Below are 21,072 nucleotides of genomic sequence, written 5' to 3'. Positions count from 1 at the left end.
CCTCTCCCTTTGGAGCACTGATAGGTATTGGCACACCCTTAGCAACTGGAACCTATCAAGAGCAAATTAGGCTATTTAGACAGTTACAAAGATCAACCAAAAGCTAGGGCAAGGTTGAGTGATAAAATTCACCTCCAAAGTAAGGCCACTCTTTCAAGACAGTAGCTGTTTCAGCTAATACAGAGAATAACCACAGAGTGAAGCAAAATGAGAAGACAGAAGAATATGTCCCAAACAAGAGAACATGACAAAAGACCTTAATGAAACAGAGATAAATAATCTACCTGATAAAGAGTTCAAAGTAATATTAATAAAGATGCTCACTGAACTTGGGAGAAGAATGGATGAACATAGAATGTCATCAAAGAGATAGAAAGCATAATAAAGTATAGTAGTTACAGAGCTGAAGAATACAATAGCTAAACTAAAAAATACACTAAAGGAACTCAAAGCAGACTAGACAAAGTAGAAAAACAGATCAGTGACCTTGAAGACAGGGCAGTGGAAATCACCTAATCAAAGCAGCTGATTAGAAGAGAAAAGAATTTTTTAAAGTGAAGATAGCTTGAGGGACTTGTGGGACAACATCAAGCAGAATAACATTTGCATTACAGGGGTTAAGCAGGAAGAGAGGCGGGGTGGGAATAGAAAGCTTATTTGAAAAAATAATGACTGAAAACCTCCTTAACCTGAGGAAGAAAACAGACATCCAGCTCTAGGAAGCACAGAGTTTCCAAATAAGATGAACACAAACAGATCTATACCAAGACACATTATAATTAAAATGCCAAAAGTTAGAATATTAAAAGTATCAAGAGAAAAACAACTTGTAACATACAAGGGAAACCCCATAAGACTATGGGGTATGACTTTTCAGCAGCAACTTTGCAGGCCAGAAGGAGTTAGCATGATATACTCATGGGTTAAAAGGAAAAAATCTCCAACCAGTAATACTTTTCCTGGCAAGGTTATCATTCAGAATTGAAAGATAGATAAAGAGTTTCTCAGGCAAACAAAACAACAGTTGTTCATCTCCACTAAACTGGCCTTATAGGAAATACTAAAGGGCCTTCTTTAAGATGAAAAAACAAAAGGCACTAACAAATAGCAAGAAAATATATAAAAGTACAAATCTTGCTGGCACAAGCAAATGTATATAATTAACTGTAATACTTAGTTAAGGGTTGCAAAAAAAGATGTAAATATGACATAAAAAACAAAATAAGCACATCTGATGGGGGAGTAAAAATGTAGAAACTATTATACAGAGAGGCTACTATATTAAAATAGACTATTTTGGGCAGCCCGGGTAGCTCAGTGGTTTAGTGCTGCCTTCAGCCGAGGGTGTGATCCTGGAGACCCGGGATCGAGTCCCACATCAGGTTCCCTGCATGGAGCCTGCTTCTCCCTCTGCCTATGTCTCTGCCTCTCTCTCTGTATCTCTCATGAATAAATAAATAAAATCTTTAAAAAAAAAAAAAGACTATTTTATAGGGAGACTGTTATGTGACCCTCAGGGTAACTACAAAGCAAAAATCTATAGTGCACACATAAAAGACAATGAGAGAGGAATTGAAACTTAACACTAAAGAAAATCAATTAACTCCAAGGGACAAGAATAAGAGAAAAGAAAGAACAGAGAGGAACAACAAAAACATCCAGAAAACAGTCAACAAAATAGCAGTCAGTACATGCCTGACAATAATTATTTGAAATATAAATAGACTAATTTCTCCAATCAAAAGACATAGAGTGCCTCAATGGGTAAAAAAAAAAAAAAAACAACAGGGATCCCTGGGTGGCGCAGCGGTTTGGCACCTGCCTTTGGCCTGGGGCGCGATCCTGGAGACCCGGGATTGAATCCCACGTAGGGCTCCCGGTGCATGGAGCCTGCTTCTCCCTCTGCCTAGGTCTCTGCCTCTTTCTCTCTCTCTGTGTGACTATCATAAATAAAAAACAACAACAAAACAAGACCCATCTATAAGTTGTTTAGAAGAGACTCACTTCAAATCTAAGAACATCCCAGACTGAAAGTGAAGGGATGGAAAAAAGATATTCTATGCAAATAGAAGCAAAAAGAAAGTTGCTATTGTGATATAATAGTGATAAAATAGACTTTATCACTTATAGTGATAATAGACTTTAAAACAAAGACTGTAATAAAAGACAAGGAAGGGCATTACATAGTGATAAAGGGATTAATCTAACAAGAGGATATAGCATTTGTAAATATTTATGCACCCAACAAAGGAGCACCAATATAAACAAATATTAACAGATCTAAAGGGAGAAATTGAAGCCAAGACTATACAATGGAGAAAGGACAATCTCTTCAATAAGTGGTTTTGGGAAAATTGGATAGTCATATGTAAAAGACTGAAACTAGATTACTATCTTACACCATACACAAAAATTAACTACAGATAGATTAAAGACTTGAATGTACAACCTGAAGCCATATAATTTCTAGAAGCAAATATAGGCAGTAAGCTCCTTAATACTATCTTAGCAATTTTTTTAATTGGATCCAACTCCAAAGGCAAGGGAAACAAACAAACAAATAATAGGACTACATGAAACTAAAAAGTATCTGCACAACAAAGGAAACCATCAACAAAACAAAAAGGCAAGACACTTATTGGGAGAAAATATTTACAAATCTATAACCAGTAAGGGGTTAATATCCACATATATAAAGAACTCACAAAAACATAAAACAAACAACCTGACTAAAAAATAGGCAGACGATCTGAATAGACATTTTTCCAAAGAAGATGTACAAATGACCAATAAGCACATGAAAAGATTCTTAACATCACTAATTATCAGGGAAATGCAAATCAAAACCAGGATGAGTTATTACTTCATAACTGTCAGAATGGCTATTATCAAAAAGATAAGAAATAAGTGTTAGAGAGGATGTGAAGAAGAGAACCTTTGTACACAGTTGGTGGGAATGTAGATTGGTGCAGTTATTCCAGAAAAATAGTATGGAGATTCCTCAAAATATTGAAAATAGAACTACCATACAGTTCAGCTATTCCACTTCTGGTATTTATTAAAAAAAAATACAAAAACACTAATTCTAAAAGATGCATGCACCATATGTTCATTGCAGCATTATTTACAATAGCCAATGTATGGAAACAACTTAAGTGTCCATTGATGGTTGAAGGAATAAAAAAGATGGCAATACACATATGTACATATATATACACATACATACATATGTACATATATATATACACACACATACAACAGAATGCTACTTAGCCATAAAAGAGAAGGAAATCTTGCCATTTGCAACAACATAGATGGATCCTAACAGTTTTATGCTAAATGAAATAAGTCAGACAGAGAAAAACAAGTACTATATCGTTTCACTTATATGCAGCACCTGAAAAACAAAACAGGTCCCTGGCTGGTTCAGTTGGTAGAGCATATGACTCTTGATCTCAAGGTTATAAGTTCAAGCCCCACTTTGAGCATAGTTTCAACTTAAAAGACAAATTCACAGATGAAGGTGGGTAGTTATAAAAGGGGAAGGATGTTTGGGGGGTAGGTGAAATGGCTGAAGGAGCTCTATTGTATGGTGATGCCTGGTAATTGGACTTATGGTGGTGATCAAATATCATTTGTATGGTGTATAGAAATATCAAATTATAATGTATACCTGAAGCAAATACCAATTTTACCTCAAAAAATAGGGGAAAATAAAAGCAATTCATTTTAAGTGAGGTTTGTTTGTAATTTGGTTCCATGTTTAAGACAAAAAAAATTGGTATCAGAGTTTCTGATGAGTATATTTTATGCTATCTTTTAAAAGATTTAATTAAATTTAGTAGGGTTTCTTGGTTTTTTTTTTATACATTCCATAAGGCAAATTATTTTTTTAAGATTTTATTTATTTATTTATTTATTTATTCATGAGAAACAGAAAGAGGGGCAGAGACATTGGCAGAGGGAGAAGCAGACTCCCTGCGGGGAGCCCGATGCAGGACTGGATCCTGGGACCCCGGGACCGTACCCTGAGCCAAAGGCAGATGCTCAACCACTGAGCCACTCTGGTGCCCCCTCCATGAGGTAAATTAATATAACAAAAGCTGATCTGACTGAGTACTTTCTTCTATGACTCATTTTGAGAACCTATATGAAATAAGAGCTACTTTCAATTAATATTTAATTTCTCCAAGGAATTGATTCCATGTACAATTGTATCAAAACCCATAAAGTACCTAGGAAACAAAGAGGTAAAAGACATGTACTCTGAAAACTATAAAACACTGATGAAAGAATTTGAATATGGCACAAGAAATTGAAAAATGTTCCATGCTCATAGGATTAGAAGAACAAATATTGTTAAAATGTCCATACTACCCAAAGCAGTCTACACATTTAATGCAGTCCCTATCAAAATAACAACAGCAGTTTTCACAAAGCTAGAACAAACAATCTTAATATTTGTATGGAACCACAAAAGACCCCAAATAGCCAAAATAATCTTGAAAAAGGAAAGCAAAGCTAGAGACACCATAATTCCAGACTTCAAGTATTGCAAAGCTCTAGTGATCAAGATAGTATGGTATTCACACAAAAACAGACACATAGATCAATGGAACAGAATAGAAAATCTAGAAATAAACCCACAACTATTGGTCAACTAACCTTCAACAAAGCAGGAAAGAATATTCAATGAAAAAAAATGGTGTTGGGGAAAAAGTAGACAACAACATGCAAAAGAATGAAATTGGACTATTAAAAAAAATATATTTAGTAGGAAGAGGCAGTGCGGAAGCATGGGGAGGGGCAGAGGGAGAGAAGGAGGGAGTGAGAAATCTCACAAACACTCCCTGCTGAGCACAGAGCCTGACCTGGGGCTCAATCTCATGACCCTGTGATCACGACCTCAGCCAAAATCAAGAGTCAGACATTTAACTAACTGACCCACCAAAGCGCCCCAGACTACTTTCTTACACCATACACGAAAATAAATTCAAAATCAGTGAAAGACCTAAACATGGAATAGGAAAACCATCAAAATCTTAGAGAACACAGACAGTAACTTCTTTGATATCAGCCACAGAAACTTCTTGCTAGATATGTCTCCTGAGGCAAGGGAAATAAAAACAAAAATAAACCATTGAGATTTCATCAAGATGAAAAGCTTCCACACAGTGAAGGAAACAATCAACAAAACTAAAAGGCAGGAAAATATTTGCAAATGACATATCTGATAAAGGGTTAGTATCCAAAATATATAAAGAACTTATAAAACTCAAAACCCCAAAAAACAAATAACCCTGTTACAAAATGGACAGAAGATATGAATAGACATTTTTCCAATGAAGACATACAGATGTCTAACAGACACATGGAAAGATAGTTGACATCTCTCACCATTAGGGAAATACAGATCAAAACTACAATGAAATATCACACCAATCAGAATGGCTAAAATTAACAACACAGGAAACAAGTGTTGGTGAGGATGTGAAGAAAGGGGAACATTCTTACACTGTTGGTGGGGATGTAAACTGGTATAACAACTCTAGAAAATGGTATGGAGGCACCTCAGAAGGTTAAAAATAGAACCACGCTACAAACCAGCAATTGCACTGCTAGATATTTACCTAAAGTATACAAAAATACTGATTCTAAGGGATATATGCACCTTGATGTTTATAGCAGCATTATCAATAATAGCCAAGTTATGGAAAGAGCCCAAAGGCCCATTGACTGAAGAATGAATAAAGAAGATGTGTGTGTGTCTATGTGTGTGTGTGAGTGTGTAGGTATATGTGTATATATATGTGTGTGTGTGTGTGTATACACATACATACTTGCACACAATGGAATTTTATTCACCCACCAAAAAGAATGAAATATTGCCATTTGCAACAATGTGAAACTAGAGTGTATTACGCTAAGCGAAGTAAGTCAGTTAGAGAAAGACAAATATTGAATGATTTCACCATATGTGGAATTCAAGAAATGAAACAGATGTATGTAGAGGAAAAAAAAGAGATGCAAACCAGAAACCAGACTCTTAACTATGGAAGAACAGACTGAGGGTTGCTGGAGGGGAGGTGGGCAGAGGGATGGGTTAAATGGGAGACGGACATTAAGGAGGGCACTTGTGATGAGCATTGAGTGTTGTATGTAAGTGATGAATCACTAAATTCTACATCTGAAACCAATATTATGTTGTATATTAACTAACTGGAATTTAAAGATTTATTTATTTATTCGAGAGAGAGAACATGAGAGAGCATGGAGCGGAAGAGGGGCTAAGGGAGAGCGACAGACAGTCTAAAGCAGACTCCATGCTGAGCATGGAGCCAGACATGTGGCTTGGGCACAAGTCCAACTCTTGATTTCAGTTCAGGTCATGATCTCAGGATGATGAAATCGGGCCCTGCATTGGGCTCCAGGCTCAGTGAGGAGTCTGCCTAAGACTCTCTCTCCTTCTGCCCACCCCTACCCCCAGCTGGCATTCTCCCTCTCTATCTCTAAAAATCTATAAATCTTTTTAAAAATAATAAAAACAATTTAAGGCTACTGCCAAATTAAACACTTGGTAACACAATAAACAGAGTTCTGCCTCCTGAGGGCTTTTGTGACCAAATCCTAACATGGCTTTGTTGTGGTACTTCACTATGGTCCACTGTCTATAATGTTGCCCCTAAAGTTGTTGCCAAAACACAAATTGAATCTTGTTAGCTTTGCTCCCTTACAAAGCTTCCATGGCTTCCAGCCACCTACATAAAATCAAAACTCCTTAGAGCACAAAAAAGAACCTTTTACCATCTGGCCCCACCTAACTTTTTTACCCTCATTTGCACCCCTCTTGAAATGAACACAGGTGCTATAGCCCTATAGAGCTGCTTGTCAATCTCAAGAAATTATTTTTTAAGTCAGTGTTTTTTGCACTTGTTTTGTTACTTCTGTTTAGAATGTTCTGCCCTCCTCTCCTCACCTCCCCACCACAATTCTTAATATCTTTCAAAAGCCAACCGAAGTTCACTTCCTCAGTGACAACATGTTCAGACTGCCTGGCAGTCACTTCTTCGTCTAGGGACTAGACAATCATAATTAGTGGGAGAGAGTGACAAAGAAACAAAGAAACACATGACCAAAAGACTATGAACTCCTTAAGGACAAGGACTTCATTATTTATTCTCCTAAATGTCCCCTGAACCTACCAGTCACACAGTAAATGAATGTTGAATTGCATTTAACTGAATCATATGGAATGGGTCTAACAACTGCATTTTGACTGTTAAGAACATTAACTATGTAGATTTTCTAAAGTTACAGGTTCATAATTTGACCTTAAAAAAACAAACGACAAAATAGTCGCTGAAGTTTTTCAAATAAATATATTCCTATAATTTGTAATAAATTTAGTTAAATTTATATGGGTTTTGCGATTTTTTTTTTTTACTTTAAGGTGTGTATAATTCATAGAACTCATGTAAATGTCTCAGGGTAATTTGAAACTATATGAAGCATAGAAATACTTTGGAATGGATTGTTGAGATACAAATATTAAAGTATAGGCATGTACCAAAAAGTAACTTGCCTGAAGAGAGTACATGTTTTTTTGCAGCAGGCAAAACCCTGACATATTTAATAAGGCATTGCAAAATCTGCCCCTCCCTCCCCACACCAAGGGACACAAAGTCAAAGTTCACACTGCACTTTGTTTAGAAACTTTGGAACCACGTGTTTAAAGAATGAGAGAAGTTTGTCAAGACTTTCTGCCAAATCACATCACAAGCTTAACATGTGTTTGCTGCCTGTCCTCAAAAACTAGTCTCCATGAGCCAGCCAGCTGCTAACATTAGGGTATACCCTCTAGCTAGTGAGGCCTCAAATGGGGTCACATCTCCATTTCCCTAAGGAAGCTCCAGAGTCTTTCTGCTGTCTTCTCTATTTTTTATATAACTTGTTAGCTCTGTTTTATAAAATTCCTCAATTTTCACCTTAGAGCCATGTCATTAAAATTTATAAATATGAAAATGCAGACATTAAAATGTGCCTAACTAAGCTAATCACCTCTCCGATAAACTGGCTTTTCCTACATGCTCTGTTATGACAAAGCCATCTTTGCAAACACCTACCTCAAAAAAGTTGAAGTCACAACAATAACAGCTAACATCTTCTGAGTGCTCTTACTGTCTCAGGCACTATTGCTTTTTTATCTCTTTAAATTCTCACAGGAGTTTCTGGGAAGAAAATAGCTCAAACACATGTTCCTGAACCCCACCCCCCACCCCCAACCCCTTTCCTTCTTTTTTCCCCCTAATTCCTTACTGGAGCAACTCAGTAATTAAAAGCAGCCATCAGAGGCCCTTGTTGACTATCTGTGTTTCTGGGGCCACCTTTAGGAGAAGATACTTTGTGGCCTATAACTTGGGAAGGCCAAATCCCTTTGGGAAAAGGGGGCCTGCATGGGTAAATGGAGTCCACTCTTCTTCTAAGTACCTTAGAAAAGAGTGCTTCTCTCCTGTGCTTGGATAGCCAGACTCAAAGAAGCTCTCTCCAACCATTTCAGTGGGGTCTCACTTTGCCAGTTTGTCTGATTTGGGCTAGAAAGTGGTTCTCAAAATGTTGTCCTTAGACCTGTAGCAATGGCATCACCTAGGAACTTGTTAGAACTCGTTAGAAATGCAAATTTTCACTAGAGGCCTATAAATCAGAAACTTTAGGGGTGGAACCCAGGAAGATGTGTTTTAATAAGCCCTCTAGGAGATTAGGATATATGCTCAAGTTTGAGAACCATGGAGCTAGGAGAGCAGACACCTTAATATTTTCTACCTACGGGAAACTCCAGCCGCCTGACCTATGAAGCTTCTGAGGAACTCCTATCCATTGGTAACATACCAGAAATTACGATGCATATAATGAACTCTAATTTGAAGGAGGTTTTTTTGAACTCTAACACCTAATTAAAGGAGGTTTTTTTCATTGCTATATAGGGTTTCATTGAGTGAATAATAAAATGTTTTATTTATGCCAGAATCCATCATTTCTTCATTCCCACTGTCACTCTCCTAATTCAGACATTCATGAAATTGTTCTTTATTGCTTAAGCCATCCTTGTAGTTCCTAACTGTTCTCTTCATTTTCAGGCTCTCCTCTACTGCTGCCAGAGAAATCTTCTTGAAGTCAACATTGATCATGTTCCTACTGTTAAAAGAAGTTGTAGAAGGAAGGAAGAAGAAAGGCTGAGAGGTAGGCAATGACATATTACTGAGGGCCTTGGAGACCATTTTAAGGATTTAGGTTTTTATTCTAAATGCAATGAAAAGCCCTATCTGGCTGATAGTTTTTACTTCCTAAGTTCATAAAATTTTGCCCTAGAGTCCCTAGACCTTTGGATTAGACACTTTTGATGATTATGTTTGCAAGAATCCAAACAAGTTAGCTAGGCCTTTCTCAAGCACTGAGCCATAGCTGCTTGGGATCACTACATCTGCTGGCTAAGTCCTCTTAGCCCTGGCCCCATCCATTGCCAATTTTGTCTTTCATTTCTCTGTAATCAACTGTCAAGTTCCTTAAGTGAGGCAAACTTCTACCTTCACCATTTTAGGGTTCTTTTTGACTGGGCCTGAGAATTAAATTGACATAAGACAGATCAGCAGGAGAAAAGCATACGGATTTATTTAATACAAGTTTTACATGATATGGGAGCCTTCATAAGGAGAGAAAATCCAAACAAGTGGCAAAACCTACTCACTTTTATATTAGGTTGAATAAAGAGAGGCAATTATGGGGAAAAGACTATATGTGGAGGCTAACAGAAGAGAAGAATTATTTTCACAATGTGTGTATAGCATTCTCTTGGTCTTAACTTCTTGTCCTTGATAATATTATGTTCTTTGTGGTATAGGGAGGGCATCTTTGATATACGAATTTCATCTCCCACTTTCAAGAAAAAGAAGGTTTTTCTCATATTTGCTGTTTTTCAAGTGCCTTTAATTCAAAGTATCAATATGCCAGAGTGGCATATTTTGGAGTGACATTTCTGGACTCCTTCAGTTCTTAGCATGCCTCACAGGTGAGGCCATTAAGTTAACACATATATGGGTAATATGCCATGACTTTGGAGAGTGTAGTACTGAACTATTGTGCTGAAAAACAGCAAGTGAAAGAAAAATGAACTGATGTACTAAGAATCCTAAGATTGAGCTCACAGTCTCACCTAGGTGCCTAGGGTGAAGACATTTCAAGCATCTTACTTAGCAAACACTGCTAATTTATGCCATTGAGTATAATGAGAGTTATACAAGAATATTAAACAAGAAAGGGCCTCCATAGTTACAGGCATAGTTATAGACTATAATTTTAGTGCAGGGGTTGGCAAACTTGCTCTAAAGGGCTAGACAGTAAATATGTTCAGCTTTGCGGGCCATACGGTCTCTGTCACCACTACTCAACTCTGACTTTGTAGGATGAAAGCATCCCTAGATAATATGTAAATGATTGGGCCTGGCTGTGCTCCAATAAAATTTTATTGGCAGCAGGTCAGGTTTGGCCCATAGGTTACAGTTTGCCAACCCCTGACTTGGTACATAATTTCAGTCCTCATTGCTGTTTGTTGTTGTGTGTTTTTTTCTCAGTATTTTTTTTATTAAGATCTAATTTATGTTGAATAAAATGTAGCAGCTCATAAGCGTACTTTTTGATGAGTTTTATTCACCTATGTAATCACTATCCCAATCAAGATGTAGAACATTTCCATTCACCCAGAAAGTGCCTTCGTGCCTCTTTCAGTCAGCTCCCACCCTGACCCCAAGAAGTCTACTATTCCTCTGGTTTTTATTCCCATAGATTAAGTTTGCCTATTCTTGAACTTCATGAAAATGAATACTGTGTCTTTCTGTCTGACTATATGGCATCTTTCACCCAACTACTTTGTAAGAGTCATCCATGTTGCTGAGGGGATTAGTAGTTAATTCTTCTTTATAGCTGAGCAGTATTCCACTGTATGATTATACTTATTAGGTTCTTAGAACTGTCTTAAGAAATTACCACAAACTTCATAGCTTAGAACCACAAAGATTTATTCTCTCACAGCTCTGGAGGTCATAAGTCTGAAATCAAGGTGTTGGTAGGGCCATGCTCCCTCTGAAGACTCTAGGGGCTAATCCTTCTTGGATTCCTCCAGCTTCTGGGGGTTCCTTGTTCCTACACTTTATCTTTGCCTCTGTCTTCATATGGCCTTTCCCTGTGTGTCTCTATGTCTTTCTTCTTTTATGTCTTTTTAGATGGACAGTGTCATTGGATTTAGTATCCACATTAATCAAGGATGATGCCATCTTAAGAGCCTGAATTTTATCTGCAAAGATCCTTTTTTTCCCAAATAAAGTCACATTCCCAGGTTCCAAGTGGACATATCTTTTTTGGGAGCCACTATTCAACCCACCACCATGTATCACAGTTTTATTTACCCAGTGAGCTAATAATGGACATTTGAATTCTTTTTCTTTCTTTCCTTTTTGTTTGTTTTTTGTTTTGTTTTGGGCTGGGTTTTTTTTTTTTTTTTTTTTTTTTTTTTGGCTATTACCAAAAAAAGCTGCTATGAATATTTTTGTACAAGGCTTTTTGTGGGTGTTTTCAGCTTCTTACTATAAGATATGATTAGTTTTCTTTTTTAGTGATAATCACCCATAATAACATTATTTCTGGCAGGAATTTCTGTAAGAATTGGTCAACCTGCTTACAACTGACTTTAAAATGTTGTATGGGGAATCCCTGGGTGGCTCAGTGGTTTGGCGCCTGCCTTCTGCCCAGGGCGTGATCCTGGAGTCCTGGGATTAAGTCCCACGTCCGGCTCCCTGAATGGAGCCTGCTTCTCCCTTTGCCTGTGTCTCTGCCTCTCTCTCTCTCTCTCATTCTCTGTCTCTCTCCGTCTCTCATGAATAAATAAATAAAATCTTTAAAAAAAGTAAAAAAATAAAATGTTGTATGAATGAAAATACAATACTGCCAAGAGATAAGATATAGAATTCTAATAAGTATCCTCATTTTTGTTTCTCAAGGCACTATCAATAAACAAACAAGTTTCACATCAGTAAACATTGACCTGATCTCTTAAAACAGCAGCAATATGTAATTTGAGTAAAAAACAAAACCAAAGACAGCTTTATGCAATTGCGTCGGTTCTTTTGTTTGGTCACGATAATTTGCATTGGTGCTTGCAGCTGTCACCCACGCTAAACTTGGTACATTCATCTCATTATGGGCATGGTTAACAGGGACACTTCTATTAGTATGGGATTAAAAGCAGCTCCTAAGTAAGTGAACAAATAAAGTCATCCATCTAAGCTACTCTTCCACCCTTAGATTCTAATAGGCCCAACCTTAACAGAACTACTGGGACATGGTTGAGAGGCTTTTAGCCTATGTAGCTGCCGCTACTCTACAGCAAAAGCTGTTTTGGAGGGGAGAGTCTCCTTCATCTGTGTATCATGCAACTCCAGACCCAGCTCAATGCTTCCTTAACCTTGTAAGTGTTTTCTGAGTAAATAGTGCCTGTGAATAAACAGTAAGAAGGAAGATGTTGATAACTACTCTTCATAGTAGAGTAATTCTGCTAATGCAGAACACTTCCTGTTAATGAAATTTCTTAGAAATAGTTTTAATAAATGATTCATTTTTTTAATCTATTGAAAAGTCTCCAGGATTATTATTCATTACACTGGTAGTTTTTTATTGAATATTTGCTTCATTTATTCAGCAGTTCTAGGAACCGGTGATTGGCTACACTATTCATTTATAAAAGCAATTTAAAACACTGCTCAGGCTCTGAGGACACTTGGCAAGTGTAACAGAGAAAAACAGAGTTCTCATTGTACTTATTAGAAAAGCAGTGTAAAAATGATCCTACAAAATGGCTTGGAGTTTTTATAGGAATACAATTATGCAATGTGCTCTTTTATTACCACCTGTGTTTTGCAATGTCTATAAATCAAAAGTCTTGCTTAACTTTTCTGAAAAGGGCAGAGACAGTCTCATTATTTTGGAATATAATTTTTGGAAACTTTTGGGTGGATAAATTTGAAAATTTCACTAGTACTAATTTTCCATTTTTAAACTAGATCCTATCCTTTGAATTTTAATAGGCCTACCTCTGAATTCAGAGTTGACAAACTACTCTATTGAAATCGTAATTTCTTCATTTTTGACACAACTATCCACAGGATAAGGTTTACATCCTGAGAGACAGTGAGGACTATGACAACATAGCCAAATGCTAGATAGTGTCACTTATGTTGTATATTTTTAAAAGATACATAAGTGTTACTTTCAACACTACAATTTCAAAATCAACTAGGCATTTTAAACCTATTTCACGTGTAGCATTATTTGCCAGATTATATTGTTATCCAAATTTTTTAACCTTATCTATTAATTTGGGGATATTTTGAGCTATAAGCAACAGAATAACAGACTAATAGATCTTAAGCAAGAGAGTTTATTTGCCTAACATAAGAGGAAATCCAGAATTAGGTGCTTGCTGGCATTGGTTTAGCAGTTTAATATAAGCGCTTAGGTTAGTATCTCTGTGTTCCCTTTGCCTTTTCTTTGTAGTCACAAGTTGGATGCAATAGCTATAAGCACCATAACCATTTTCAAAGGCAGAAAGCAGGACACGCTATGCACAGAGCTTCCTTTTTTATTGTTAAAGATCTATTTATTTTATATATAGGGAGAGAATGTGTGAGCAGGGGGAGGGGCAGAGAAAGAGGGAGAGAGAATCCCCAAACAGACTCTGCTGAGCACAAAGCTCTTCAAGGGGCTCAAGCCCAGAACCCTGAGATGATGACTTGAACCTAAGCCAAGAGTCAGCAGCTTAACTGACTGAGCCAACCAGGCACTCCACGAACAGAACTTTCTACTTGACTCTTTTTTTTGCCAAGAAAGATGCATCTTTCTCAATCACCTATTCAATTATTTTTCCCCTTGCATTTTTAAATTTTTTTTATTTTATTTTTTTTATTTATGATAGTCACACAGAGAGAGAGAGAGAGAGAGAGGCAGAGACACAGGCAGAGGGAGAAGCAGGCTCCATGCACTGGGAGCCTGACGTGGGATTCGATCCTGGGTCTCCAGGATCGCGCCCTGGGCCAAAGGCAGGCGCTAAACCGCTGCGCCACCCAGGGATCCCTCCCCTTGCATTTTAATGACCATAACGGTGTTACATGACTATCTTTAGCTGTAAAACACCCTGGGAGAACCAGCATCTACTCCACTTCTGTAATTAGAAGGAGGCAAGGGAGAAGGTGTTGAGAATGACTTTAGGGTAATACTATATTGCTGATATAGTCTCTTGTATATACTATGTGTGCAGTAACCATTTGTTGACCATTTGTTGAATGAATTGACAAGTGATCGCAGTTTATTTATTTTTTAAAGATTTTATTTATTTATTCATGAGAGACACACAGAGAGAGAGGCAGAGACACAGGCAGAGGAAGAAGCAGGCTTCGTGCAGGGAGCCTGATGTAGGACTTGATCCCAGATCGCCCCAGCCAAAGGCAGGCGCTAAACCACTGAGCCATCCAGGGATCGCCGTGATTGCAGTTTACATTTTCTTTTCTTTATTTTCTCAGAAACATTAGAAGAGGTTTTTAACTGTACTACTTATCAGTAAACATTTGTTAAGCATGTGGAATATACAATACTTGCTCTGTGATGGGGAGACAATTAGGAATGGCTAATACTAAGACATTCATCCATTTACTCAAGAAATATTTATTGTGTGCCTACTAGGTGCCAGATATTATTCTATAGCATAATATAGTAAACTATAGTATAGTTTAAGGTATAACTGCAAACAAAACAAAGAGCCCTGCCTTTGAGAAAGCATACATTCTAACAAAGCTTATTGACATTTTCATTGGATTTTGAAAGGTGAGTTGGATTTTCATAAATAAACATAATTGGGAAGTACATTTCACTCAAAGGGAACAACATGAACAAAGATATAGAAATGTGAATATGTGTGTCCTGTTTGGGGAGCATCTAGTTGCTCCATGAAGTGTAGAATACATGGTGAGGGCTGAAAAGGCAGGTTATTGTCAAGTTTTGAAGGGTTATGTCCAGGAAAATGTGTTTTGCTAGATAAAAACTAGTATCTCTCAAAGTTAGTACCAAAGCAACTAGATATAATCACTTGGAAGTTCTATAGACATCTTGAATTTATCATGTTCTAGATGGACTCGTTACATTTCTTCTCCTATTTTTCATAATTTGGCTCTGGCTCTCACCATTTCTCACTTGGACTATTACCCTTACATCCTGCCTTTGTTCTCCTACTCCTTTAATCCATCCTTTTTGCAGCTTTAGAAAGTGATTTCCCTAAAATTTTTATAACTCAGAGCTCAGACTATGAAATATCTATAAATTTGGTGAAATGGGAGACAGGTTGGGGAATTGTGATATTTGTATTAGTTTTCTATTGTTGTTTAACAAATCACCACAAATTTTAGGGACTTAACATATACATTTATAATTTCACAGTCAGAATCCTGGCACAGGTTAGCTGGGTCCCTCTGCTTAGGGTCTCACAAGACTATAAAGTGTCAACAGGAGGCTTGACTGGGACAGACTCTGCTTCCAAGCTTACTCAGGTTGTTGGTAAAATTCATTTGTTTGCAGTTGTATGACTCAGAACCCCACTTTTTTCTGGCTATTGGCTTCTAGGTTGCCCTCAGCTCCTAGAGGTCCCTCACCATGTGAACTTTCCCAACATGTCTGCTGACTTCATTAAACCAGCAAGGAAAGTCCCTGGAGTGAGTTTACTAAACAAGATAGACCAATGTGGTCATGGGAATGACAGCCCACCACCTTTGCTATATTCCATTCATTATAAGCAAGTTACAGGTTCTGCCCATACTCAAGGGTTGTAAACACCAGAGATGTGAACACCAAGAAGCAAAGATCATGGGGAGTTACCTTATAGTCTGTTTGTCAAAACATTCTCATGGTTTCCTCTCCTCAAGATCTGTTTAGTGAGTATTATCTCTGGGAATGATCTTGAAAGTGAAGCCGAGTTTCTACCAAAACAAACAGACAGAAAGCCAACCACTCATAGTATTTGTGAGTTAGTACTTTACAGAACCTATGGAGACACTGCCTTTGGATATTTTCCTGGATTCTCTCACTTTTGTTCTATTTCCCTAAAGTTGTTTTAAGGAATTTGTTCTCCCTCTAGCAGTTCACCTAGTTCTCTAGCTTTCCACTTACAAATGTGTACAACCAAATCTCTTCAGGGGCTCAACAGAACAAATTTAATTCATATTATTTAGAAGGCAGGAGGGATTAAAATAGAAACTTCTTTCTTCCCTATTAAATACAAATCTGATCCTGTTTTTCCTTTGCTTAAAAAGGCCTTTCGGGTCTCTTTATTGCTGCACATAGGAATAAGAACTATGGAATACATTTGGATTCCCAAGTAGACAAATCAGACCCTCCCTGATCTGGCTCTCGCCTGGTTTCTGGCCATTTCCTACTTACTGTGAGCTAGGGCCAGTGTTTAAGGGAACTAACTATTTGGCAAGCTGATTCACACTCAGGAACTTGACTCATACTGTTCTTTCTCCCTGCAGTGTCAGCCTACTTGTTTCTCTTCTGTCATTTCTTCCCCTAGACATCTATTCCATCATTATTTCCTCTCTGAAGCTTTTCCTATCTCACTTTCTATTGTAGTCATAGTACCCATGTACCATCTTAACATATAAGATGGTATTTGAAAACATGAAAGTGGATAAGATTATCCAGAAGAGAATAGAAGAGAACACATCGGGTAGTAGAGAACCTCAAATTAGGATGCTCAATAAATTATAAAAGTAATTTTGTATTTGCAGTTTCTCCTGGTCTTTTGGTGCTATTTTACATATCATTTTTTAAATTACCTATTCTATTTACTAGATTGATAAGTCAAATGTTGTAGAGTGGAGTCTCATCAAAATCTAAAGTATATGGTAGACGAAAAATTTCATTTAAAGAAAAATATTTCTTATGATGGAATTAAATTTTTAAAAATTGTAGATAAAATACTCTATTTTTAATAATTTGAGCAACTCAAATGATTTTTTCAATATCCTGCCAGCTTCGTTTCAGTAAATTCCTGTTATAAATAGCATTTCTACTAAAGACCATAACATGTAAGTTCACAGATTGTGACCTCATATATTTTATTAAAATGACGAGCCCTGAATGAATTAAAGGTCTTAATGTTCAGAGATAAAAAGCCAATTCCTCAGGTTTTATATAATCACTCTTTGTAATAATTCAATAAGTAATTAGACACCTAATATATGAACCTGTTACTGACTGCCTTTGTTGGTTTGATTGCTTTCAGATAGATGGCTTTTATATATTTGTGAACTTCACCAATCCAGTGTAATGTCATTTTCTGAGATTTAAGTTTTTATTTTAAAAGTCTTATCATTTAGAATTAAACTGCAAGCAAAACTCATCTTAGTTTTAAGCTTAAATTTTTCTCATATAGAAGAGTTCTATATCCAGCATTATTTCCTTCAAAATAAGTTTGTTGTTAAAATTATTCACAATATGACGTTAAGATAAATTGTTGTGATAACACTTTAAGAGGAAAAATCCCTACAGTGGTTTAAATTTTATTTTATTTTTTAAGAGTTTATTTATTTTTTCATGAGAGACAGAGAGAGAGGCAGAGACATAGGCAGAGGGAGAAGCAGGCCCCATGTGGGGACCTCGATGTGGAATTTGATTCCTGGACTCTGGGATCACACCCTGAGCCAAAGGCAGACCCTCAACTGCTGAGCCACCCAGGCTTCCCAGTACTTTATATTTTATTATTTTTTTTTTTTTTTTGCTAGTATGTTTGGGAGAGGTTAGTAAACCTCTTTTATATATTATTAAGAGTAGACCAGATTCTGTATTAATAATTACAGTACACTCTTACTAGACTGTTCTCAAATTACTTTGAAATGAAATGGAGGATTCTATTCACCAAACTTCCTATGGCTCTGCCCATCATAATGCTGGGGGAAATGATGTGTTTTCCGTCTACCTTTATTTCAGAAGGATTTCCCCAGAATAGCACTCTGGCCTCAAATCCACCTGATTAGTAGCTGACAGCTATGAATCCACAGATTATAATTGAGTAATCCATTTAAAAAAAAAAACACATAAACTTTCAGTCCTGGACAGGACTGAGGCAGTATCAAGTTCTGTTCAGAGTTTGGTTTGGGGGCAGAGGTGCAGTGGGGTATGTCAGGAAATATTAGCAAGTTCATCTGGCTTTCAACTCTAACCCTCATTCCCCCAGCAGGCTTCTCAATAATAAAGGTGATATTTTGATCTTTAACTTCCCAACTCCAATTGGAGTCATTAAGATGCTTCCCAGTTCTGAAATTCAGTGATCCTAAATGGGGTTAGGTGGGGTACTCACTGAATATATAGGTTCCCAGCAGAAAGCAATTTTGTCAAAAATATATTTAATTCTTGACTGGAATTGTTAGTCCTGATACCTTTGCTTCTATAAGGGAGAATAAAACTGGATCAGTTTGATATGACATGGCTAGCTTTCCTTTTGCTCCTGTTTCCAACCAGAGACATGCTGGCATGGACTCTGCATATGCTCTTGTCATATATGACAAAGAAATAGGCCTGAAGAAGAAGAGGTTAGGGGCTGAGAGCTGGTCCACCATGGCTCTGAAGAATTCTGCTAAGTCGCTCTAGCTCTGCTCGCTAACATTATTTTGCAATTTGGGATCTGGCTACCTTGCATTAAGAAGAGTAAGGGCACATACATGGAGTTGGGATGAGAGCATCTGGCTTGTTCTCCAGAATATTTCTATGCCTCCAAAGGCCTGGAATAGGAACTGAGAAAGATGCTTCTCCTTAATGTGCTTGGGAAAATATGGTATGAGCTTACTCTGAGTATGAAAGGGATAACTGAGCCAGATAAAATTTTATAGTCAGTCACAATCAAATACCAAGTACAGTATCATCTAGGATAAACCTGTTGTGAATGAAAACTCCCCCTGAAGGCAGCTATTTCAATTAAATTTCAATTCAGTGCCAATTTTTTCACTTAATCATGTGTCATTTTCTGGTAATGTGTGACGGTAAAAGATTGAAAGAACAATGTGAAATTAAGTATAAAAGCATGGCATTTAGTTGTCAGTGATGTTAAAGTACACGCCTAAAACTAATGACTGACATGATGTGTATTTGTGTTCAGTAATTTAAATTCCCAAAGGATGTCTGCAAGTGCCTTGCCTATACTTGACACTGAATTGAGTATGTGGTGAATGAGATCAAGGGAGAGCTCAAGCCTGAGTCATAACCTCCTCAGTAATATGAAAAAGTGAATTGCTAGGAATAACTTACTTTTATTTTCTTATTGTCTGCTACAGACTGAATGTTTGTGTCCTGCCAAAATTCCTGTATTGAAACCTAATCCCCAGTGTGATGATATTTGGAGGTAGGGCCTTTAAGAGAGGATTAGACCATGAAGATAGAACTCTCATAAATGGAATTAGTGCCCTCATAAAAGAGACAGTAAAGAGGTCCCTCCCTACTTGCACTTTATGCAAACACAGAGAAAAGATGCTGTCTATGAATCAGGAAGCAGCATCTCACCAGACACTGAATCTGCTAGTGCCTTGATCTGGAAATTCTCAGCCTCCAAAACCGTGAGAAATAAATTTCTGTTGTTTATAAGCCCAGTCTATGGCATTTTTGATAGCAGTCTAAACTAAGATATTATCTGCTTTATAAACATAATGAAACATAATAAAATAAGCGTAATGTTTGAATAGTATTTTCTATATTAAGAGCTATTAAAAAGTATCCAGAAAAATCATTTCAAACACCCAGAATAAATAAAGAGGTAGGGGCTACAGCAGATGGTAAGTGCTGGCAAGTTATATAACTCACTACTCAAAGTTACTTAAGCAAAGAGCCAAATTTTTCAACTTTTGGTATGTTAGTTCTATATTACTCAACAATATAGTATGAAAAGATGATACTTTTCTGGTTTACACTATACAAATTCTGCCAAAAAGAAATATCATTCTATTTTTAGCATATATTCCATATGTTTATTGCTTGCAATAAATGTGCAAATTTATTGCAGGCAATAAATCTGATGACCAAATTTATTATTTTTTTCAGTATTAAATCAGAAACTCTTTTTCCTTGTGTGTTTGAAATTGATAAGTCACACTCACAGGAATTTTTGCTACCCAGTTGGTGTCTCTTCCAAGGAATAAATGTCAGAGTGAAAATGTCAGAATCTCATGAGCCATAGTTCCATTTAGGAGCTTACTGATAAATTTCCATTGATAATTAATGGTAAATATCATTATTTTGAAAAACAAATGCTAATTGGCAGGCATGGCCTCTTTTTGACCCATTTTTTGAAGTGCCTATGTTCAAGTCCATACATAGATTTCAAGATGTGGGCCTTCGAAATGTCAGGGTCTCTAGAAATGCTATAAAAGACCTAACTACAAAGAGAAAACCTTGATTTTTTTGTGTCATGACATGTGAAAAGGATTCACTTCCTGAACAGGTGCAAGTATGAAACCTAGTGTTTCAGTTGGTTAGAGTTTGGGTAGAATGTTCTATGGTTCGAGTAAGTCACTAAGTCTCAGTGAGCCTCAGTTATCTCATTTGTAACTTGATAATGTTTGAGATCACTTCCAAATCTAAGAGTCTGTTTCTGAGATACCACCAACCCTCTGTGGTTTACCTGCCTTTATATTCAGTTTCTGTTCTTGAATTCAACAACAATAAGATATTGGTGAGCTTTCTTAATTAATATACTCATAGGCTAGATTTCCTGGCCACTTTGTTCACTTTTACCAAACTCTCTCTTCAGAAATGCCATTGATTTATGAAATAGGAAAAAATTCCAGAAGAAGAAAATTATTATTTGTATTGGCAGACTCTAACATGAGAAACATTCTTAGTAGATATATTAATTAAGCAAAGGTAAGAAACACACATTTCACTGGGTATTATTCTGTATGTTAGTAAATTGAACACCAATAAAAAAAAAAAAAA

General features: G+C 36.8%; 1 protein-coding gene across 2 annotated transcripts in view; it reads left to right on the top strand.

Annotated features, from left to right (window-relative positions):
• The window catches only part of LOC140600350 (uncharacterized), an 85,825-nt gene that overhangs the window by 18,081 nt on the left and 46,672 nt on the right, over positions 1-21,072 (top strand). For both annotated transcript variants that reach the window (XM_072768598.1, XM_072768597.1), the window contains exon 2: positions 9,135-9,237. The gene's annotated coding sequence lies outside the window, so the exon portion shown is untranslated. The remainder of the gene's footprint in view (positions 1-9,134; positions 9,238-21,072) is intronic.

This window comes from Canis lupus, chromosome 11 (assembly GCF_048164855.1).
Source record: "Canis lupus baileyi chromosome 11, mCanLup2.hap1, whole genome shotgun sequence".
NCBI lineage: Eukaryota > Metazoa > Chordata > Mammalia > Carnivora > Canidae > Canis > Canis lupus.
Note: the sequence above shows the minus strand (reverse complement) of the source record. Positions and strands in the feature narration are given on the sequence as shown.